Source organism: Microtus oregoni, unplaced genomic scaffold (assembly GCF_018167655.1).
Source record: "Microtus oregoni isolate MIOR12 unplaced genomic scaffold, Mior012 000132F_ref0000261, whole genome shotgun sequence".
In the NCBI taxonomy this organism is placed as follows: Eukaryota; Metazoa; Chordata; class Mammalia; order Rodentia; family Cricetidae; genus Microtus; species Microtus oregoni.
This window is the reverse complement of record NW_024544775.1, coordinates 933,989-958,731: the sequence shown is the minus strand read 5'-3', so window position 1 is coordinate 958,731 and position 24,743 is coordinate 933,989.

Sequence of the window (24,743 nt, the reverse complement as noted above, 5' to 3'; positions counted from 1 at the left end):
AGGCCTCTTAAATTCAAACTTGTCATTTCATTGTTAGTGGCCTTAACAATTCCCAAACTGACTAAATGACTGGAGGCCCTTCTGCAACTTAACTGGCATCTCTTTTCCTCTCTTTGACTTCTATTAAGTTTGGTAAGTTTTTTTTTTTTTTTTTTTTTTTTTTTTTTTTTTTTTTTTTTGGCAGAGATAAAACAGATCAGAGGAGAGGAGGTGAGTGTGGGCTTCACTTCCAGAACCGGGGCTTATGGTTCATGCTCAGTTCCTCACCGGCTCTCCATCCGAGTTCAGACAAGCTCAGAACACCAGTCAATTATACAGAGCTCCTTCTCGTAGTAACCGGTCCCCATGGATGACAGCAGTCACATCCTGCATCTATCACATGACACCTTGATGAAGCATGTCCTTGCCTGTCATTATTTTAACCAATATTTTTAACACAACAATCCCAAGATGCAAGTGTTATAATCCATATTTCCTCTAACAGCTGTAGCAGTCATTGGTAGTTTAGATAGCACATGTTATAATTTCTGTATTGTAGTTTATTTTCCACATATGATTTTTAGCTCCCCCATCTGCCTTCTCTCTCTTGAGACAAGAGCTCACTATGTAGCCCAGGCTGGCCTGAAATTTGAGATTCTCCTGCTTCAGTCTCTAGTGCTTAAAATTTTATTTTCAAATTAAAATATAGTTGAAGAAAATTTTAGAAAAAGGAAAAAAGTCTTCTATTGTTTCTTGACATAAAAACACTTTTTACATCCAAGGGCATAAAATATAGTTTATTCTGGTGCCAAATATGAGTGACCATGGCCTGGAAACAGATTCAGACTACCCCAAATTTCCAATTTCACAAAGTTTGTGTACACACACACACACACACACACACACACGTGCTCACACGCACACACACACACACATCAGATTGAAGAAAGTCATGAAGTGAATCCTTTTCAAATTGGAACCATCAGAGAGATGGGCTACAGAAGTGTAGCGGTGGAGATTTGGGGGACCTTGCTATAAAGTCCAGATGCTATCTGATGACATTCTTAGGCCTTGGATTGGTGAAAGCTGGAGACCAGTGGTCTATTAAGTTAATACAATCAAAAAAGTCTCACATGATTTGCCATAAGGATGTTAAGTCAGAAACAGAGTTGGGCAAGGAATGCTGCTAAGGGGTTCAAAGGTAGCCTAAAGTAAACTGCATGTAGGCTCAGGACCTTCAGTGTTTCACCCTCTCCTAACCTGTCAATCAGCCTTTGTAGATGCTCATTGTAAGGTGCAGCTTTTCTGTAGGGACCGTTCAAAGTACATGCACGGCACTCAGTGGCCGGACAGTGCAGCGTGGAGGGTAGAGAATAAAGATGTATAAAATCAGAGGCTGACACCAGGCATGTGTGCTTTAAATATACCGAATGAATTAAATATCCTCTAACACTCATCACTCAATATTGCTGCCAAGGTTGAAATTATACATCGAAAGAAGCAGAAGCAGCTCAGAGGTTTGATACATATTACTCAGTACTTACTTTAGAGCTCCAATATTGTCTCTAAAGCAGATGATGGGATTGTTTTTGTTTTAAAAATAGAAGCAACAGGACTTATGTTTTATCCAGAGTGATGTAACCAAATCAAATACTTTTTTTATTAGTGATGTTTTTCCGAGTTAGCTGGATGTAGGGGTGTGACTACGACGGTTCAAGGCCCCTCGTCTGACCCGCAGTGACTCCCACTTTCTGGAGACTCAAGTCTTGAGAGCTGCATTCTCTACATTTTGCCCTAATTGCTGAGCTATATTCTTTATCAAAGATGAAAATAATGTTCCCTATTATTGTGAATACACATCTATATTTTACTATCGCTGATATGTTAAACCAACAGGGCGTTCAGTTCCTCTTAATCAAAAATCTCAGATCAAAGTTTGCACTTTAAGCTTGTGAATCTTTTTTTTTTTTTTTGTTTTTTGTTTTTTTGTTTTTCGAGGCAGGGTTTCTCTGTGGTTTTGGAGCCTGTCCTGGAAAGCTTGTGAATCTTAATGTAATAGTGTGGACCTGAGAGTGTGAACTGGATTGTGCGAACCTGAAATCACAACGGACCAAGAAAGAGAAGGGAAGCTTGCAAGGAAAGGCGATCAGTTCTCTGACGCTTGTCTTTTGCGTGGGGATTCTTGTAGTTGAAATAATAACACAGCTGGGGAAATGAAGCATGAAGACCTGGGTTCAAATCCCCAGGACACACGTTGAAAACTGCCTGTGAGGGTGTGGTGTGTGGCTCAGTGAAATGGTGCTAGGAGAGCTAGCATGAGATCTTGTGTTCCACTCAACCCCACCCAATAAGAAAAAAGCCAACTGACTGCAGCAGGGCATGTCTGTGATCCCCACACAGAGAAAGTGGAGACTGGTGGGTCCTTGAAGCTCACTGGCTGGTCAGTCTAGAATTAGAGAGCTCCAGGTTCAGTGAGAGACCTTGTCTAAAATAAGAAGTTGAAGAGCAAGGACGTCACCTGTTGCTCTTTGGCATCTTCACATACATGCACACATGTGCACACACATCTCCTCCCCATGTTAATGCTTTCATAAACATCTTGTGTATATATACATACACAGAGAGAAATATGTATATTATTATTATTACTATTAAAAGTTGCCAGGTATGTAATAAAAAACCTAGTCTGCAAAGCAGAAATACTAGGTCAAAGTTTCCAATTCTTTGCTTTTTTAGATTTTATTTTATTTTATGTGTATGAGTGTTTTGCCTGCCTGCATTTACATGCATTACATGCATGCCTGGTGCTTTAGAGGTCAGTAAAGGCATCAGATCGCCTAAAACTGGAATGAGTCAGCATGTGGATACTGGGAACCAAACCTAGGTCTTCTGCAAGAACACCAAATACTCTAAGCCACTAAGCCATATCTCCAGCTCTCAAAGCTTCCAATTTTGAAAGCTGAGAACCTGTATATTAAAAATTCATGCAAAATACCATCTTCTCGGCAGGACAGAGCCATTGCAAGGATATACTCAAAACAGCTGTGGCTATTTATCTGCATGGGGTCTGAACAAGTCTGGCAACTGTCAGTCACAGACGGGGAAGGGGCCTATCTCTGCTGAGTGATTGGCTTCTGACATACTCTGGGAGAATATTTATCAGTTGTATACACATTGATGGTTCTGCCAGGCTTCAAAGGAGAGTTCCAAATCCTTAATCTCAAAGATGGTCTTGATTAAACTTAGTGGGTCATAAAACAAAACATAACAAAACACAACAGACAGGAGTGTGGGGAAAGAATGTGTAGGGAGTGGGGGAATAGTAGGGATGAGAGAGAGACAAAAAGAGGTGCCAGGCAAGGGAGAGTTGGTGTGGGAAGGCCTTCTGAATATGTGTCGTTTTTATTGGTTAATGAATAAAACTGTTTTGGCCAGTGTCTTAGCAGAATAGTGCAAGGCAGGAGTTCAAGCAGACAGAGGAAGAGAGAGTAGGCAGAGTCAGAGAGAAGCCATGCAACCCCACCAGAGAGAGATGCCAGATGGAACCTTGCCGGTAAGCCACAGCCACGTGGTGATACACAGATTAACAGAAATGGGTTAATTTAAGATATAAGAGTTATCCAGAAATAGGCTTAAGCTATTGGCCAAAAAGTATTGCAAACAATATGGTTTCTGAGTGATTATTTCGAGTCTGAGCAGCCTGGAAACAAACAAGCAGTCTCTCTCAACAGGGAGTCATCAGAATGCATATTATACACATATTAAATAGTTGAAGGCTAAATTTAATGAATGAAAAAATTCTGATACAGCAAGTTTACTAATCTGAAATGAAAGGTCTAGGTGGCATCCCTGTTACCGTTTCATAGACTCGACCGTTTTCTCTAAAATATTTATGTTTATTTACTCTGATGCCAAATTGAGATACTATCACACACTGCACTGTGTATCATGTGCAATGGAAGGACCCCAACACCGATTAATGTGAGCTGGCCGTGACTCTCATAACTACTCCATCTGGGTGTCTGATCCCTTCACCACGTCTAATTTTATTTGACCACTTAGGCTATTAGCTCCCTTCTCAGCCCTGCTCTTGCTAGCCTGCCTTTCCTGATGTGCCCCCCTTCGATCTGATTCCCCTGCTTGATTTGCATGGGTTGGAGGTGGCACAACTTGAAACACATAAGGAAGTTTCTGCATGATTTCTCTCAGGGTTGTGCAACATATTGATATAAAAGCAGCTTAAGTAAAGAAGGACTTTTTGTAGCTCAAGATCCAGCCGATGTCACTCTTCTTGGCAGGGAAGGGATGGTGAGAAGGCTGGGGCACTGCATCTGCAGACAGAGCAGAGAGGGACGGCCACTTGCATTCATATCCTTTTATTCGTTGTTCATCTTTATTCGGTCTAGGACCTCAACCCACTTTCAGGATGGGTCTTCCCTCCTTAGCTCAACAAATGCTCTGAAAACACCCTCACGGGCATACTCTAGGTGACTCTAAGTCCAGGTAGGTTGGCGGTGAAGATATACCATCAGAGTTTTCCTACCAGAAGAGGAAGTTCAATCAGCAGACGAGAGAGGGGAAGGAAAGATGTTTGCTGATCTGAAGGAAACAGCAAATATGCAATATTCCACAGTTTCAATTCTTGATATTTTCTTTAGTATTTTATACTCACCACTTTTTCATGTCCTCAAGTAGTCTTTGATCCCCCCTTGCTGAATCTCTCTATGTTAACCCAGGATAGATTAGATTACAACTCAGCTTGCCTGGGTTGGCTTGGAACCTAAGATCTTCCTGCTTCAGTCTCTTGAGTGCTAGGATTAGAGGCACGTGTCACCACATGTAGCTTGAAAATCTGGTATGTTATTAACAAATTAACTACTTTATATTATTCTATTTGTTACTTATTATTGTGTAAAAAGTTATCTTCCAAAATCAGCAGCCTGCATCAACAAAAATATGTATCATACAGTGAATGTTTCCATGTGAGGAATCTCAGGGTTTGGTTGGACATTCTGGTCCAGGGTTTGACACAAGATTGCGGTCAGCTGGTGTGATGATGTCCCATCCAAGGGTAAGTCCTCATGGGCACTTGCTCTCAGTACGCAGACCAGTTACGAGTCTCTTCATTAACCACTGCACACTGGAATAAAAGCTTCTTTTACCATGGTTGAGGTATTCTTTTATAAACCTAATATGTACTAATTATGTGAAAAAATGGGCTTCTTTATGACATTTTCATACATGTACATACTTTAACCATCTTAGCCCATTATCTTTTCTTGTTTCTGCCCTAACTAGTCCCCTTATACTTTCATGGATTCTTTAAAAAATCTAAATCGTGCATAAGGGAGGCAATGTGGTATTTGTCTTTTGATGTCTGGTTTATTTCACTGAGCAGAGTAATCTCTGGTTCCATTCATTTTCCTGTAAACAATGTGTTCTTCTTGGTGATCAAATGACACCCCATCCAGTATATACACACCACATTTCTTTATCCATTCATCTACGGTGGGAACCTAGGCTAATCCTGTACTGTGGCTGGAATGGTGTTACTTCTGCCTTCTTTCCTTGGTCATGCACTGAAGCATGTGGGAAGAGACTGCACAGGAAGCTTCTCACCACAAGCACCCTTTCTTTACAGTCAGGCAATTAAGTGGTTTATACCTTGTTTAAATAAGGGCTGAGAAGATGGCTCAGTGAGTGAAGTACTCACCAAGCAGGAATGACGACCTGAGTTCATATTCCAGCACCCATAAATAAAAAGCTGGGTGTGGAGGAACTGGCCTGTGACCCTAGAGCTAGGAGGCGTGGAAAGAGAATAATCTCCAGGGCTTGCTGGCCAGCCAGTCTAGACAAGATGGGTGTTCTAAGTTCAGTGAAAAGTGATAGAGAAAGATACTAGAAGTTAACTTCTGCTTCTACACACAAGCACAGATGAGTGTATCCACACCCCCACACGTACACCACACCCACATCCACACACAAGAGTTTAAGTAATGCCATACTAAAATGAGTTTTGTCAACATTTTCTTTTTGTGTATGTTTCAGGTATTGAATTATTCGCTAAAGAGTATACATTTATTAAAGACTTTAAACAGATATGTATGTGCATGTACATGTGTACGTATGTGTACCTGCTTGTCTGTATGTACACTGCATAAGTGCAGGTCCTGGAGAGGGTGTGAATCCCCTGGAATGAAGTCACACAGTTGTAGACACCCTAATATAGGTGCTGGGACTCTAACCTGGGTTCTCTGCAAGAGCAGGAAGTGCTCTTAATTGCTGAGCCATCTTCCTACCCTTGTGTAAGACTTTATATGTTGTAGTAATTAAAAGAAATTTCTGCAACAAGCAAAGATGATATTTAAAAGTAAGAAAACATGTAAAAAAAACCCACAATAATAAAGCCAGGTGTGATGACACATGCCTTTAATCCCAGCACTCAGAAGGTAGAGGCAGATGGATCTCTGGAGTTTGAGGCCAGCCAAGTCTACATAGTGAGTTCCAGAACAGCCAAGGCTACACAGAAAAACCCTGTCTTGAAAAAACAAAACAAAGCAACACCCCCCCCCAAATCTCTAAAAGTAATTATTGAGAAATCAGATGATTCATACAAATAAAATCATATCCCGCCAATGGCCTACTCTTTATTCTCTAAGAAATCTTGGAGAGTTTATTACACTCCCATTAATACAAGGAGAAAGACATATGGATGGTCCACTCTGGCAATGTGCCTGTGTAGTAATAAGAGTGGCGGGGCTGCGTCCCCAGCACCCCGGTCGCCTGGCTAGCTTATGCCCCGAAATAACAACACACAAATTGTATTCATTTAAACACTGCTTGGCCCTTTAGCTCTAGCCCTTACTGGCTAATTCCGATATCCCAATCAACCCATCTCTAATAATCTGTGAGCACTGGTCTTACCGGGAAGATTCTAGCCTACATCCATCCTGGGTTGGAGCTTCATCGTGTGTGTCTGCCCGGGAGGGAGGCATGGTGTCTCTCTGAGGCAACTGCCCCTGAGAGGAGAGCTGTGGAGTCTGAGCTCACTTCCTCTTCCTCCCAGCATTCTGTTCTGTTTACTCCTCCTACCTATGTTTTAACCTATGAGGGCCAGCCAAGCAGTTTCTTTATTTTTTTTTAACCAAATGACCTTCCTCCATCATGCCTGAGGCCATTACTTCGTCTTCTTAAATCCCTTTTGATTTTAATCCGGTAAAACAGGCAGGCTTGACACAAGCTGCTCCTGTCTTTTGCCTTTGTGTATTCTGTTCTTGGTCATCTCTAATGCTTTGAGAACTTCTGTGGCGTTTGTTAAGTGGAGCTCAAAAGTTCTGGCCACATTCTGGTTTGAATGCTACCAGAGTAGAGTTACCGCTCAGAACCTGGGGAAGAAGTTAGTTTTTATCCCACAGGTGACAAAATATGCAGACATGGGGCTGGAGAGATGGTTCAGTGGGCAAGAGCACTGGTTGCTCTTCCACAGGACCCAGGTTTGACTCCTAACACCCATATGGCAGCTTACAGCCATCTGTAGCTCACAACTATTCATTCTATTACCCAATATTATTATCCCTTTTTTTCACCTTCATCAAAAATAAAAATAATAAAAATATTAATATTATGATTTATTTATTTAGTGTGTGTGAGTGATATGGATAAATGTGGAGGTCAGAGGACATTTAATTTTCATAAGTTTTATTATAAAAAACTTGTGGATAAAAAAACTGCACACAGAAATTAACCAGATCCAAAGTCTATACATCTCAGTGAACTTTTATACAATTAGAATAGCCATTCTGAAGCTGTGAAGCAGCACATTGGATCTTACTTTTTTTCTATATGTATGTATTTTTTATGTTCTTACCCACCATCTCATATAAAAAAAAATTCATGATGGAGTGAGGAACAGAAAAAGCAAGCAAACAAACAAACAAAACCGCAACAACTAGAACAAAACTAACTGTTTTCTCCTACCACGAGGACCACGGGGACTGTATTTTTAGGCTTGGTGGTTATAGCGAGCAGCTTCACCCAGAGAGTTATCCTTGGCCCTAGTGATCCTTCATAAACTGCTTACACCAATCATGTATCATAGGGTCTGATTTCAAGGGAATAGAAAACATGCCACCATGTTTTTAAGGATTATTTGGTGATCATCCTAGTGAATTAAACTGTGAAGACTCAGGGAAGAGTAAGAATTCTGTGCTGGCATGTGAAGACCTGTGGTACTCTGTACGTCCTCTGCCTTGCTGAACTTTGGGATTATGTCGTAGCCATGTTTTTCTTCCTTTATTGAGCAGGCTCAGAGAGCAACGGAACAGATGCTGACAAAACACTGCTGTTTAAGTATGCCTTGGAAACCAGGTAGCACTAGTTCAGAGAAGAAACTATGTAACACTTGTTCACAGAGACATCTTAGCCTTTTCCAGCTTTCCGGGATTCTTCAAGTTCTGAAGATCTCAATGAGTTACCGTCTTTCTTTGTAACAAAATATATGGCATTGGATTATTGATTGATTGATTGATTATCTGGGGACTGGATACAGGTTCTCAAGAATGTAAGGCAAAGGAGTGGAAAATTTAGAAGGAGGTAGAAGAACAAGAAAGGGTGTGTTAGAAAACGCAGAAATCTGTGAACTCAGCCTTTCCAACTTTATCTTACAGTCACCAGGGCCGTGCCATGCATGCGCTACCTTCATGACTTCTAAGTCTCATTACTTCCCAAGAAGTCCTATTGCCAAATATTACCCCTGTATGAAGTTGGGGACCATGTTGCTCCAATACACGAACTTTTGGGGACACAGTGGAACTATAGCTTACACTAGCGTCTCCGGCAGCACTGCTTATGGGCAACCGCTACTTTGCGGAATGCGCATGCGTCTCCAGAGAAGGGACCTAGAGAAACAGTGTACCTCTGAGCGCTCCTTTCAACTTGTTTTCTTCTTATGAGCTGGACACTTGACCCAAGAACAAGGTCACCAAGCATGTGCCTACAAATTGCCTTCTGTTTTCTGAAATCTAATATTTTCATGTGCGGATTATCCTACAAAAGAATTAAATGTCGGCCAACATGTTCTCTTTCCTCATCTTCTCTTCGTTTTCATTGAAAGAGCTAAATGTAAATCTTGCGCTAGTATCGGCACTTCAACTTTAAATAGTTGCCTTTAGTCTTTATTTATTTATTTATTTATTTATTTTTAAATTTATTTATTTATTAAGGATTTCTGCCTCGTCCCCACAACCGCTTCCCTTTTCCCTCCCCCTCCCCCCGATCAAGTCCCCCTCCCTCATCTGCTCGAAGAACAATCAGGGTTCCCTGACCTGTGGGAAGCCCAAGGACTGCCCACCTCTATCCAGGTCTCCTAAGGTGAGCATTCAAACTGCCTAGGCTCCCACAAAGCCAGTACGTGCAGTAGGATCAAAAACCCACTGCAATTGTTCTTGAATTCTCAGTATTCCTCATTGTCCGCTATGTTCAGCTAGTCCGGATTTATCCCATGCTTTTTCAGACCTAAGCCAGCTGGCCTTGGTGAGATCCCAATAGAATATCCCCATTGTCTTAGTGTGTGGGTGCACCCCTTGTGGTCCTGAGTTCCTTGCTCGTGCTCCGTCTCCTTCTGCTCCTGATTTGGACCTTGAGATTTCTGTCCGGTGCTCCCGTGTGGGTCTCTGTCTCTGTCTCCTTTCATCGCCTGATGAAGGTTAATATTCCTGAGGATGCCTATGTGTTTGTCTTTGGATTCGCCTTATTTAGCTTCTCTAGGAACATGAATTATAAGCTCAATGTCCTTTATTTATGGCTAGAAACCAAATATGAGTGAGTACATCCCATGTTCCTCTTTTTGGGTCTGGCTTACCTCACTCAGGATAGTGTTTTCTATTTCCATCCATTTGTATGCAAAATTCAAGAAGTCCTTGTTTTTTACTGCTGAGTAATACTCTAATATGTATATATTCCATACTTTCTTCATCCATTCTTCCGTTGAAGGGCATCTAGGTTGTTTCCAGGTTCTGGCTATTACAAACAATGCTGCCATGAACATAGTTGAGCATATACTTTTGTTGTATGATAGGGCCTCTCTTGGGTATATTCCCAAGAGTGGTATTGCTGGATCCAGGGGTAGGTTGATCCCGAATTTCCTGAGAAACCGAAACACTGCTTTCCAGAGTGGTTGCACAAGTTTGCATTCCCACCAGCAATGGGTGATTGTACCCCTTTCTCCACAACCTCTCCAGCAAAGGCTATCATTGGTGTTTTTTATTTTAGCCATTCTGACAGGTGTAAGGTGGTATCTTAAAGTTGTCTTGATTTGCATTTCCCTGATCGCTAAGGAAGTTGAGCATGACCTTAAGTATCTTTTGGCCATTTGAACTTCTTCTGTTGAGAATTCTCTGTTCAGCTCAGTGCCCCATTTTATAATTGGGTTGATTAGCCTTTTACGGTCTAGTTTCTTGAGTTCTTTATATATTTTGGAGATCAAACCTTTGTCAGTTGCAGGGTTGGTGAAGATCTTCTCCCAGTCAGTGGGTTGTCTTTTTGTCTTAGTGACAGTGTCCTTTGCTTTACAGAAGCTTCTCAGCCTCAGGAAGTCCCATTTATTCAATGATGCCCTTAGTGTCTGTGCTGCTGGGGTTATACATAGGAAGTGGTCTCCTGTGCCCATTTGCTGTAGAGTACTTCCCACTTTCTCCTCTATCAGGTTCAGTGTGTTCGGACTGATATTGAGGTCTTTAATCCATTTGGATTTGAGTTTTGTGCATGGTGATAGATATGGATCTATTTTCATTCGTCTACAGATTGACATCCAGTTTTGCCAGCACCATTTGTTGAAGATGCTCTCTTTTTTCCATTGTATACTTTTAGCTCCTTTATCGAAGATCAGGTGTTCATAGGTTTGTGGGTTAATGTCAGGGTCTTCTATTCGATTCCATTGGTCGACTTCTCTGTTTTTATGCCAATACCAAGCTGTTTTCAATACTGTAGCTCTGTAATAGAGTTTGAAGTCAGGGATTGTAATGCCTCCAGACAATCCTTTATTGTATAAGATTGTTTTGGCTATCCTGGGTTTTTTGTTTTTCCATATAAAGTTAATTATTGTCTTCTCCAGATCTATGAAGAATTTTGATGGGATTTTGATGGGGATTGCATTGAATCTATAGATTGCTTTTGGTAGAATTGCCATTTTTACTATGTTGATCCTCCCAATCCAAGAGCAAGGGAGGTCTTTCCATTTTCTGGTGTCTTCTTCAATTTCTTTCTTCAAAGACTTATAGTTCTTGTCAAGTAGATCTTTCACTTCCTTGGTCAGGGTTACCCCAAGGTATTTTATGCTATTTGTGGCTATCGTGAAAGGTGATGCTTCTCTGATTTCCCTCTCTGCTTCCTTATCCTTAGTGTATAGGAACGCAACTGATTTTTTGGAGTTGATCTTGTATCCTGCCACATTACTAAAGCTGTTTATCAGCTGTAGGAGTTCTTTGGTAGAATTTTTGGGGTCGCTTATGTACACTATCATATCATCTGCAAATAATGAAAGCTTAACTTCTTCCTTTCCAATACGAATCCCCTTGATCTCCTTATGTTGTCTTATTGCTATTGCTAGAATTTCAAGCACTATATTGAAGAGGTATGGAGAGAGTGGACATCCTTGTCGTGTTCCTGATTTTAGTGGGATGACTTTGAGTTTTTCTCCGTTTAATTTAATGTTAGCTGTTGGCTTGCTGTAAATAGCTTTTATTATATTTAGGTAGGACCCTTGTATCCCTATTCTCTCCAAGACCTTTATCATAAAGGGGTGTTGAATTTTGTCGAATGCTTTTTCAGCATCTAGTGAAATGATCATATGGTTTTTTTCTTTCAGTTTATTTATATGGTGGATTACATTGATAGATTTGCGTATGTTGAACCAGCCCTGCATCTCTGGGATGAAGCCTACTTGATCATAATGGATAATTTTTCTTATGTGTTCTTGGATTCGGTTTGCCAGTATTTTATTGAAAATTTTTGCGTCGATGTTCATGAGTGAGATCGGTCTGTAATTCTCTTTCTTGGTTGGGTCTTTTTGTGGTTTTGGTATCAGGGTAACTGTAGCTTCATAAAAGGAATTTGGCAATGACTCTTCTGATTCTATATTGTGAAATACATTAAGGAGTATAGGTATTAGTTCTTCTTGGAAGTTCTGGTAGAATTCTGCATTGAAACCATCTGGTCCTGGGCTTTTTTTCGAAGGGAGATTTTTGATAACCATTTCTAATTCTTCGCGAGAAACCGGTCTATTTAGATCATTCACCTGGTCTTGGTTTAGCTTTGGTATATGATACTTATTTAAAAAAATGTCCATTTCTTTTGTATTTTCCAGTTTTGTGGCATACAGGCTTTTGTAGTAAGATCTAAAGATTCTCTGAATTTCCTCTGTGTCTGTGGTTATGTCCCCCTTTTCATTTCTGATCTTATTTATTTGCGTGTTCTCTCTCTGTCGTTTAATTAGTTTGGATAGGGGTTTGTCGATCTTGTTGATTTTCTCCAAGAACCAGCTTTTTGTTTCATTGATTCTTTGGACTGTTTTCTGTGTTTCTATTTTGTTGATTTCAGCCCTCAGTTTTATTATTTCCAGTCTTCTACTTCTCCTGGGCGTGTCTGCTTCTTTTTTTTCTAGAGCTTTCAGGTGTGTTTTTAAGTCCCCAATGTATGCATTCTCCGTTTTCTTTAAGTGGGCACTTAGTGCTATGAACTTTCCTCTTAGCACTGCTTTCATTGTGTCCCATAGGTTTGAGTATGTTGTCCCTTTATTTTCATTAAATTCAAGGAAGACTTTAATTTCTTTCTTAATTTCTTCCTTGACCCAGGTGTGGTTCAGTAGTTGACTGTTCAGTTTCCATGAGTTTGTCGGTTTTTTGGGGGCAGCGTGGTTGTTGCCTTCTAACTTTAATCCGTGATGATCTGATAAGACACAGGTGGACACTGATATTTTTTTGTATCTGTGGAGGTTTCCTTTGTTTCCGAGTATGTGGTCAATTTTTGAGAAGGTTCCATGAGCTGCAGAGAAGAAGGTATATTCTTTCCTATTTGGGTGGAATGTTCTATAGATGTCTGTTAAGTCCATTTGCTTCATTACCTCCAATAATTCTCTTAATTCTCTATTAGGTTTCTGTCTGATTGACCTGTCCCTTGGAGAGAGAGGTGTGTTGATGTCTCCTACTACTAGTGTGTGTGGTTTGATGTCTGCCTTGAGTTCTAGTAATATTTCTTTTACATAAGTAGGTGCTTTTATATTGGGGGCGTATATATTCAGGATTGAGACGTCCTCCTGATGAATTGTTCCTGTTATGAGTATAAAGTGACCGTCTCGGTCTCTTCTGATTGATTTTAGTTTGAAGTCAGTTTTGTTAGAAATTAGTATGGCCACACCTGCTTTTTTCTTAGGACCATTTGCTTGAAACACCTTTTCCCAACCCTTTACTCTGAGTAGGTGCCTGTCTTTGTGGTTGAGATGTGTTTCTTGCAAACAGCAGAATGTTGGATCCTGTTTTCGTATCCAATCTTTTAGCCTGTGCCTTTTTATAGGTGAATTGAGCCCATTAATATTAAGTGATATTAATGACCAGTGGTTGTTTACTCCGGTTATTCTTATTGCTTTTGGTAGTAGAGATTGTGTGTCTCCCTTCTTTGAGATGTGCTCGTGAAGGGTCATTAGATGCCTGGGTTATTGTAGGCAGTGTTGGCAGTGTTGGATTCCTTGGGTTGCGATTTTCCTTCTATTACTTTCTGTAGTGCTGGATTTGTGGCTACGTATTGTTTAAATTTGTTCTTATCCTGGAATGTCTTGTTTTCTCCATTGATAATGAACGATAGCTTGGCTGGGTATAGTAGTTTGGGTTTGCATCCATGGTCTCTTAGCTTCTGCAGAACCTCTATCCAGGACCTTCTGGCTTTCATAGTTTCCATCGAAAAGTCAGGTGTAAGTCTGATCGGTTTACCTTTATAAGTTACTTGCCCTTTTTCTTTTGCAGCTCTTAATATTCTTTCTTTAACCTGTATATTTTGTGTTTTGATTATTATATGGCGAGGAGATGTTTTTCTTTGATCCAGTCTGTTTGGTGTTCTGTATGCTTCTTGAATATTTAAATGAATATCTTTCTTTAAGTTGGGAAAGTTTTCTTCCATAATTTTGTTGAAAATATTTTCTGGGCCTTTGAGCTGTGACTCTTCTCCTTCTTCTATTCCTATTATTCTTAGGTTTGGTTTTTTTATTGTGTCCCATAGTTCCTGAATGTTTTGTGTTGAGAATTTGTTGGCTTTGCTGTTTTCTTTGATCTGTTCGTTTATTTTCTCTATGGTGTCCTCAGCATCTGAGAGTCTTTCTTCTAGCTCTTGTATTCTATTGATTATGCTTGTTTCTGTAGACTCTGCTCGTTGGCCTAGATTTTCCATATCCAGCTGGTCCTCAGTTTGTATTTTCTTCTTTGCCTTCATTTCAGTTTTCAATTCTTGAACTGTTTCCATTACCTGCTTGATGGTTTTTTCTTGGTTTCCCAGGGTATCATGTACGTATTTACTCATTTCTTCAAACTTTTTGTTATACTTCTCATCCATTTCTATAAGGGCATTTTTTACATGTTGTTTAAGGGACTCTATTATCTTCATAAAGTCGATTTTTTCCACTTCTTCTGTGTTAGGTTGTTCAAATACTTCTGTTGTAAGATCATTGGGTTCTGATGTTTTCATGTTGTTTTTCGGATTATTGGGTGAATTCTTGCCTTGGCGCCTGCCCATTTCCTCCTATTGATCCTACCCAATGGGTCCTTTAAAAACCGGATCAGGTTTCCCTGCTGGCCAAGGGCTCCGCTTACAAAATGCCCTCACTCTCTTTCGTGGTTCCCGCTGCAGGCCAAGAACCCTCTCACCCCTCCGAAGGATCTTCAGGACAGGACCAGGCTCCCCTTGTGCCAGTGACCTGGCCAACCAAAAGCCTACCTCTTTGATTCAATTGTAGTAGGGCGAACTGCTCTCCTTATTGCACGCCTGTCCCCGCCGCTTGGGTCTGCCGCTGTGCTGGTCCCCGAAAGCCTCTTCCTGTATGTGGTGTTGCTCTGCCGTGTCTGGCCGCCGCGCCGCTCCGCCGCGTCTGGCCGCCGCGCCGCTCCGCCGCGTCTGGCCGCCGCGCCGCTCCGCCGCGTCTGGCCGCCGCGCCGCTCCGCCGCGTCTGGCCGCCGCGCCGCTCCGCCGCGTCTGGCCGCCGCGCCGCTCCGCCGCGTCTGGCCGCCGCGCCGCTCCGCCGCGTCTGGCCGCCGCGCCGCTCCGCCGCGTCTGGCCGCCGCGCCGCTCCGCCTCTGCGCGTCTGGCCGCCGCGCCGCTCCGCCTCTGCGCGTCTGGCCGCCGCGCCGCTCCGCCTCTGCGCGTCTGGCCGCCGCGCCGCTCCGCCTCTGCGCGTCTGGCCGCCGCGCCGCTCCGCCTCTGCGCGTCTGGCCGCCGCGCCGCTCCGCCTCTGCGCGTCTGGCCGCCGCGCCGCTCCGCCTCTGCGCGTCTGGCCGCCGCGCCGCTCCGCCTCTGCGCGTCTTGCCTTTAGTCTTTAAAAGAAAGGGTGTAGCCGGGCGGTGGTGGCGCACGCCTTTAATCCCAGCACTCGGGAGGCAGAGGCAGGCGGATCTCTGTGAGTTCGAGACCAGCCTGGTCTACAAGAGCTAGTTCCAGGACAGGCTCCAAAACCACAGAGAAACCCTGTCTCGAAAAACCAAAAAAAAAAAAAAAAAGAAAGGGTGTTCGCTCATTTCCTTGCTTCCCTCCGAGAAACACTCAAGTAAGAAGGCTTTATTTATTTATGTTTTTCTAGACAGGTTTTTTTTTTTCTATGTAATAGTCTTGTAGACCAGGCTGGCCTTGAACACACAGATCCACCCGCCTCTGTCTCCCGAGTACTGGGATTAAAGGCGTGGCCTAACTACTGCTCGAGAGGATTTTATTTTTGTGTTTTGGATAGTTAACTTTAGGGTTACAATGATGCAAAACGTGTGTGGCTATGCATGTTGGCCAACAAAGTCGGAGCTGGAATTCCAGGAAAAGCTTGTCTTTCTAGCACAGACCACCCATAGCTTTTGTTCAGCCTGATAACTGAGGCTGTGGAAAAACGGGCGTTTGCTGAAAATCGCTGTTGACTTTTTAGGGTTATCTTTCTTTGCTTGCTTTCCTTGTAAATGTCTGAAGTACGTTGTCCTGTGAGCTCACCACTGTCACGCGGATCCTGTTTTCATCCCAAGGACAAAGCCTTTCTGCTTGGTGCTTATCACTTTCTGTGCTCTTTCTTGTGGCCCTGAGTCCTCTGTGGGTCAAAGGCTTGGAATGGAATTCAATAACACAGCCAGGAGGAGTCTTACTGCCTTCTTCTGGCTTCTGATAACCCCATATGCTTTTGAGTTTAACCAGTCTTAGAATTATCTAGGGTACGAAGCTAATCTTGAGAAAAATGTGTGCTTTCTTAAGGCTTCTGACATCTTTCAGCTCTTTTCAGTGATCTGAAATTCCGTGGCTGACCACAGCTTAATCATTGACACTAGGAACCAGTACCAAGTACCTGCGAGGCTGGCAGTGCACACAAGTGATTGTACACGCTAGCTCCCTTCATGTTCAGGAAAACCTGCGCAGTAGGATCTCAATTTCTGGGTGGCACAGTTGGAGGTCTGTGATGTTTGGCCACTAGACCAAGACTGCCCTGTACCAGAGCTTGGATCTTGAGTTCAGGCTTTTTGCATTCCAGTTTTAAAAATTTGCACACTACAGGACATTGCAAGATTGGTCAACTTCCTCCAGAAATCTCAGGACATGTCTCCACATGCAGCATGTTGAAGAAGAATGAAACACTGGGTTCACCTTCAGGCCGCATCAACACTTAGGTATGTGGCAGGGCAAGTCTGCGAGTCTTTTGGAGGCCCAGTATCTGCCCGATCAGGTAAAATTTGGTTACATCTAAGACCCTTTCGAGGCCAAGTCTTTGGTTTGCCCTGATTCTAAATGAAGGAAACAGGGAAGGATTGGGCCCGTTAGCTCCTGGCCCAAGGGAAGACTAATTCACTGAAGAAAGAATGATCAGACTTCCCATCATCCTTGGAGGCTATGCAGGATTCTGCACATGTAGATGAGAGATAGGTGCTTGTAACCGCCGAGCCATCTCTCCAGTTTAGGCATTTAAGTAACAGTCTTGAGTGGGCTGTCTAATTTAATCTACTCTTTAGCAGGGTATTGCCAATCCATTTGCTACTGAGAAAACTGTTGCTCAGAGAATTTAGGTCAGCTGCCCAAAGTTAAAAGGCAAATTCAGTAAAAGGCAGATTCAGAGTTGTCCCTCAGTTTCGCTGATTGCCATCTCCAATGGCATAACCATGTCTTATTAGCTAGGAATTAAAACACATGCTTCCACCAGACTCATTGTGTGTGTTCTCTAACAGAATATTTGGTCTAATATTCTGGAAAATGTGTTTATGAACTCCTAATTCTAAATGGGTTCTTTCTCCATTTTGTACCCTTTTGGTAGACCTCCCCTGGCTTTGGGAGGGAACAATGTGATAAATTAAGCCAAAGCATTGGGACTTTTCCCTCTACCAGCCTGGCTAGTGTATTGCATTTCCTATCCTCTCTGGTGCCAGCAATGACAGGCTTCAGATTTTCCTGTTTCCTCTTCCACTGTTTGCTTATAGAATTTTAGCCTCTTAAAATGTGACACTCTTGCTGGATGGTGCCCGTGCATGCCTTTATTCCAAGAATTTAGCAGGCAGAGGCTGGTGGATCTCTGTGAGTCTGAGGCCAGCCTGGTCTACAAAGCAAGTTCCAGGGCAGCCAGAGAAACCTTGCCTCGAAAAACCAAAAAACAAACAAACAAAAAAACCAAAAAAACAAAACAAACAACAAAGAAAACTGAAAACAAAACCAAAAAGCAACACTGCTTTTTCCCCTCTCTCTCTTTCCTTTGGAGACACAACATTTATCAAGAAGGCCTGGTGGAGTCAACCTTCCTTTCTCAATCCCCCAACTACTTAAATTCCAGCACTTTTTCCTCGTTAGGAGAGTACCAAAGTCCCAGTCTGTCTACCCTAGAGCCTCAAAAGATACTCTTGTTTTCACAGCCTCTATGCAACACCACATGACTGCCTGTTTACTGTCTCTCCCTTTAACAATAGGTTTCTTGTTTGGGGTAATTAGCTCTAAAGGGGTGTTTAACTGGTAGGGTTTCAGGTTTTCTTCTCCTCTCAGTTATTTTCTACACTGTACACAAGGCCGGTAGCTCAGGTCTCTTAGTTTTTAAATGTTACTGAAAAGTAACGGCTTGTTAGTTACTTTACTGCACTTGTAATTAGTCTAGATTAGCCTGTTCACCGAAGCTACTTTTCCTGGTTTATGAACCCATGGGAGATTGAGATCCATGTTTATCAATTTCCTGTTTTCACCCCAGGGTCAGAATTTGATCTTAGGGTGGTGCTTCCTCCTCTGAGGTCGGAGGAAGAGGAAGGGTGACTCCCAAGAGGAAGCAGAAACTTATGCCAAACTTAGATGTTGGTTCATCCTGTCTCACTGGATATGGGGTGGCATTTTGAGTATAAGATTTTGGATCTTAAATACTTGGGAACCTGGGGGAGGAGAGGAATGGTAGGCAAAATCTGGGGCCAGGTTGTCTTGTTGTAGTCAGGGTTAGAGAGCCTGTGGGCCAGACCCAGCAAAGGTGTGCAGAGGTGGCCTGTCCTAGCACACTGGCCTATCAGGGAACCCTTATATCTTGTGAGAGGCTTCTCTTTTAATTTCATACAAAGTTACAAACTCCAGGTGGATTGATTGTCTAATGAATGAATGATTCTACTTCTTTATGTCGTTTCTGATACTTGCATATTTATTTTGCTATAGGAGGGGGAAAGTTGTGAACATAAGCCAAAACATGTTCAATTTCAAGACATCCCAGACAAACAACTCAGGTCAGTACAGGCAACATGCAGGAGCCAGGCCAAGTCTCTGATACTAAGTTTCTTCCGATGCAAGAGCGAGAGAGAACAACTGTTTGGTCTCTGTTACACATATTCTCATTCATGTTTTGCAGGGGTGATGGAGAGTCTGCTCTTTGTCCCCTGTGTTGTAGACCATGGGGCTTCTCCGCGGGCAAGACAGACAAGGACACTGCCATCAAGGCCCTTACATCACAGCATGTGTTTTCTCAGTGATAGTCTTACCTGGAAATCCAATAGGGAAAATAAACAAAGAGGGATGAGAACAGGGGCTAAAGTTCTGCTTGCTTATCCCAGCTAAGCCCCAGTGGACTTTGGAAGATCTTCTAGAAGTTTGCAGCGAGAACTAGCTTCACACCTGTGAGGGACACAAGCTGAGGGGCTGAGTGATTCCCAAGTCTGCAAGTCTATGCGCTCGCTGCTCGAGGCACTCGCTGCTCGAGGCGCTGCACAGGCTGTCATTACCTGCTGAAGCAGCTGTGGTGAGTGCTGGACTCAAACTCACAGTTGCCCTGCATCTAGTGGTCCTCAACCTTTCTGAAGTTGAGCCCCTTTAATCCAGTTCCTCATGTTGTAATGACCTCCAACCATAAAGTTATTTCATTGCTATGTCATGACTGTAATTTTGGTACTGTTATGAATTGCAATGCAAATATTTTCAGAGATAGAGGTTTGTTGAACAGGTCATGACCCACAGGTTGAGAAACAGTGTTCTGGAACTTTGTCCCAGGCTTGCGAGGCCCACCTTGTACAAAGGCAGTACGGGGTCCCTTCTTTCCTTGACTCCAGGCAGAATGTCCCAAACTGTCCTTGGAATCAGTCTGAGGCAAGGCTTTGGCTGGACTCTAATGGCTGATTGGCTGCCCTCCCTGCCGCTCCTGTTGGCCTTCTCCACACTAGTCTCCTCCTTGACAACTCCCTACACAGGAATCCCTATCTCAGAACAGGCTTGTACAGGACACAGCCAAACACATCTGTCTTATCATTTCTTCCATATAATTCATAAATAGTAGAGTAAAGAAATGTAAGGATAATGAAAACAAAACAAAAAAACCAGAGGATGAGCCCAAATGGTGTGTTACCAACGTCATGAACATTCTTTCTTACAACTGACCCCGGGAGACACAGAATTGGGAACAGTGTCCTTGGGCTCTGACTCTTCCTTTTACTTTTCACTGAAGCCAGCATGACTCGGTGAGCAGAGGTCCTGACCCAGTTCTCTCTGAGCTGGCCTCTTCTCAGTGCGTACGTGGATACTGTAATTCTTTATTCATGTTTTCAAGAGACAGATTAAGAGTCATACAAGTTTGCACAACAGATGAAATGAAATGTAAAGATTTAGAAAACATCGTCACTTTTTGTTTTAATCGCCTTGAGTACTTGAAATGCATGCCTACAGTCGCATTTAATTCCAAGGGACAAGGCAGAAGTACATAAAACACAACAATTTTGTTTTTTCATAAATTATTTAAAAATGATTGTAATGAAGACTGCGGCGAGGTGGCGGTTTTGTTTGGAATGTTGTTTACATTGCAGTGAAAATATGTTGGTGCCTTGCATATCTGGGCCTTGTCCGCGCTGTGGTTAGGGGAGACCGTCCACAGGAATAGTGTGGCTTTCAGAAGAGAGAGCAGCACAAGTTGGAAAACTTCTTCGTTTCATTTTCCTGAGTTGTCTTAGGAGAAAAATGTGAACGTGTGCGTGTGTTCACAACAGTGTGATACGTAGCTGGTCCTCTGTATCCCTATCCGTGACTTCTTTAGTTCCCATCTCTGCATTCAGGTAACCACAGATGAAAAAATTAGAAAAAACTGCGAATGTTCTGCTCATGTTCAGATTTTTTTTTTTTTACCATCATCCCTTAAACAATACAGTGTAACAGCGATTCACATCACCGTGGGTCTTATAAATGACCTAGAGATGATTTTAAATGCCTGGCAGGATATGCATGGGTAATCTGCAAACAAATTCAGTGGTATTTTACAGAAGGGCTTTGGGTATCTATGGCTTATGATGTCTGTGGAAGGTTGGGAAACCGATCACCCTTAAATACTACAAGATGGCTGTACGCGTGTTTTTGTGAATGAATATGTATCGTTGTACCTGCTTGGAAACACTTATATGCATGTGAGCGTACAATACATGTATATGTATATGTGCATTTACCTGTGTTATAAATCTATATGTCTGTAAGTGTGAGAATATATAAAGAACTAGAGGCGACAGAATTCGGGTGTAGCCGTGGAGTCTTCTAGTCTTGAATGAGGTCTTGATCAGTGTGTGCTTTCAGTGTTGTTTGCTGAGCAGACAACAGTAAGCATCCTGAGGCAGGCAACTTGTAGCAGACTTCTCACTTAAGCCCCCAGTAATTTAGAAGACTGCAGAGCTGGGACCCAAGTTGAAGTCCACTTTTGAAGTGTTGCACTTTGGGAAAAACTTTAGGATCATTCTCATTTTTGAGTTATCAATTGGGCAGTTCCTAGATTATATATCAGGTTGAAGAAAATTCTATACATTTGCGTAAATGGTAATGTGCCTTCTCACTGCTTAGGGTCTTTCTCAAAAACATGTGGAGCAATTTGTCACAAGGGAGAAAGAGCAGAATTTACTGGAGAATAATTAAGAAGAAGGGTATATTCAGGAGGATGCCTATATGTTTTTCTTTGGGTTCACCTTCTTATTTAGCTTCTCTAGCATCACGAATTATAGGCTCAATGTCCTTTATTTATGGCTAGAAACCAAATATGAGTGAGTACATCCCATGTTCCTCTTTTTGGGTCTGGCTTACCTCACTCAGGATAGTGTTTTCTCTTTCTATCCATTTGCATGCAAAATTCAAGAAGTCCTTGTTTTTTACTGCTGAGTAGTACTCTAATATGTATATATTCCATACTTTCTTCATCCATTCTTCCATTGAAGGGCATCTAGGTTGTTTCCAGGTTCTGGCTATTACAAACAATGCTGCTATGAACATAGTTGAGCATATACTTTTGTTGTATGATAGGGCCTCTCTTGGGTATATTCCCAAGAGTGGTATTGCTGGGTCCAGGGGTAGGTTGATCCCGAATTTCCTGAGAAACCGCCACACTGCTTTCCAAAGTGGTTGCACAAGTTTGTATTCCCACCAGCAATGGATGAGTGTACCCCTTTCTCCACAACCTCTCCAGCAAAGGCTATCATTGGTGTTTTTTATTTTAGCCATTCTGACAGGTGTAAGATGGTATCTTAAAGTTGTCTTGACCTTCATCAGGCGATGAAAGGAGACAGAGACAGAGACCCACATTGGAGCACCGGACAGAAATCTCAAGGTCCAAATCAGGAGCAGAAGGAGAGAGAGCACGAGCAAGGAACTCAGGACAGTGAGGGGTGCACCCACACACTGAGACAAAGGGGATGTTCTATTGGGAACTCACCAAGGCCAGCTGGCCTGGGTCTGAAAAAGCCTGGGATAAAACCGAACTCGCTGAACATAGTGGACAATGAGGACTACTGAGAACTCAAGAACAATGGCAATGGGTTTTTGATCCTACTGCACGTACTGGCTTTGTGAGAGCCTAAGCAGTTTGGATGCTCACCTTTCTAGACCTGGATGGAGGTGGGTGGTCCTTGGACTTCCCACAGGGCAGGGAACCCTGATTGCTCTTTGGGCTGACTAGGGAGGGGGACTTGATCGGGGGAGGGGGAGGGAAATGGGAGGTGGTGGCGGGGAAGAGACAGAAATCTTAAATAAATAAATAAATAAAAAAAAGAAGAAGGGCATAATGTAAATAGGCAACAAATGACAAAGGATGACATGGCACCCGGAAGAGGCTACAGAGGAGAAGGGCTTTAGTGCTAGGCCTGAAGGGAAAGGGAAGGGTACCATCTCCAGTCAGAGGGGGAGGGCAAGTTGCACCCAAAGGAGCAGTGCTTGATGTCTTGGTGGCCTTCAGCAAAGGAATGTGGCCACTCCTGGGCACACCTCCAAGCCCTGCAGCTCCGGACCTGATTTCTTCCACTCTTCTCTTTCTACCTCTTGCTCGTGCCTTTCACAGGCAGAGCTAATGAGGAGTGCAAAGTAAGTGCATTAGTATGCGTGTTTATATATGTATCTTTAGAAAGAGAAAATCATCTTCATTTTCTTTGGAAAGGGTGTTCTTTTGTTGTTGTTCTGAAGTATGTGAATCTGTGTATGTCTGTGTGGGCTTGTGCTCTAGAGTGAAATGTAGGAAGGGGCCAAAGTGGTCCTCTGATGTCCTGGATTTATTGTGGTGCACACTTGTGAGGAGGCAGGAGGATAATGAATTCAAGGTCAGTACGTCTTTAAAAAAAATTGTTAAATGGATCAGGAAGCTGTGCTCTGAACAGGCTGTTCCCATTTGCCTTTGTTTCCAGAAACTTGTGTTGCTGTTTGAAAAGGGTGCCTTTTAAGTGTGTGCTGTAAACAGTGCCCCTGCAGGGAGAGCTGATAAACAATGCATCAGTCGCTTCCCTACTGACGTATCACTTATTGTTTAATAAGGGTATGCAGCTGGTCTCTAAGGACCCAAGGACACACAGTGACTGCCCAGAGGTCAAGGGTCAGTGAATTAATGCCTAGCTTTTGTTGGAGTACTAAAGGGAGATGATCTTCTTCTCCACAATCAGGGGCCTGACTAGAAAGAGATCACTCTGTACTCGGAACTATTTCAAAACCGCAGCTGCAGCTTCTCTTCCGGGACTTCTTCGCCAGTAACTGGAGTCAGCAGGTTGATGCCTTAAGCCTGGAAGACTATTCCTCCAGATTGTGGAAACGATACTTTAAAAAAATTGTGATTTTCTTTTTATGCTCGAGAGGGTTTTTGTAAAAAAAAAAAATTAAATTGTGTTTATTTTGTTTTATTTTTCCTCTTCATTTTTACTAGTTCTTTGAGACCCTCTCATGATATTTTTTGATCATATTCAGCCTTCCCCCACCTCCTCCCAGGTCCACCCTCCCTTCCCTATCCAACAAACGTGTGTGTCCTTAAAAAATAGTTATTTATTGGTGGTTTAAAGTGTAAGTCTTAATAATGGAAAAATTGAATGGGAGAAAGGATTTTGGATTAAATGCTAAAACACAGCTTCCTTTTGGCTCTCTTATGAATTAACTCATTTAGCTACTGAAAGTTGAAAAAGAGCCAAAAAAGACTTGGCTGGGCCTGCAGGAGAGGGAAGAAGGCAGGGAGCCAATGCCGTGGGCACAGATAGGTGGGAAGAAGCAGGAGGAGACAAGCCTAGCAGGAGGAGGTGCAAGGCTCCAGGTCTCCCTGTTCACTGTGTCTTTGCAGGGAGGGATCCTCATCATTAAACCAGTGAGCCGGTTTCCTTCCTGGCTTCAGGGGTCTCTTCGACCTCCATGGCCAGCAGAGCAATGGTCTATGGGAAGCAAGGAGGTAGTTCAGTTCAACATGACTAAGTAGCCGGTGTTGGTTTAAACCTGGCGCCAAATAGTTTATTTTAGGTGTATTTAAGTATAGCACAATTTTGTGAAAACTTATTCTGGTGAATAATTAACTCAATCTTCTGTGCACAATAAAGCACACAGAAATCTCTTTGAGGAACAGTAAAGACTGGGTGTGATTACACTGAAATCGTTTTAAGTATGTGTGACACTTTCTATAAAGATTGACTGGCTGAGAAAAACAACGGTCTGTGGGAGGGTCACACAGATAGCACAAGGGTCACCAAGCTAGAATGCACGTCCATCTGTTCCTAGCCAGGCTAGAATGCACGTCCATCTGCTCCTACCCTTCTGGATGGATAATAGGTATAGCGTTCCTT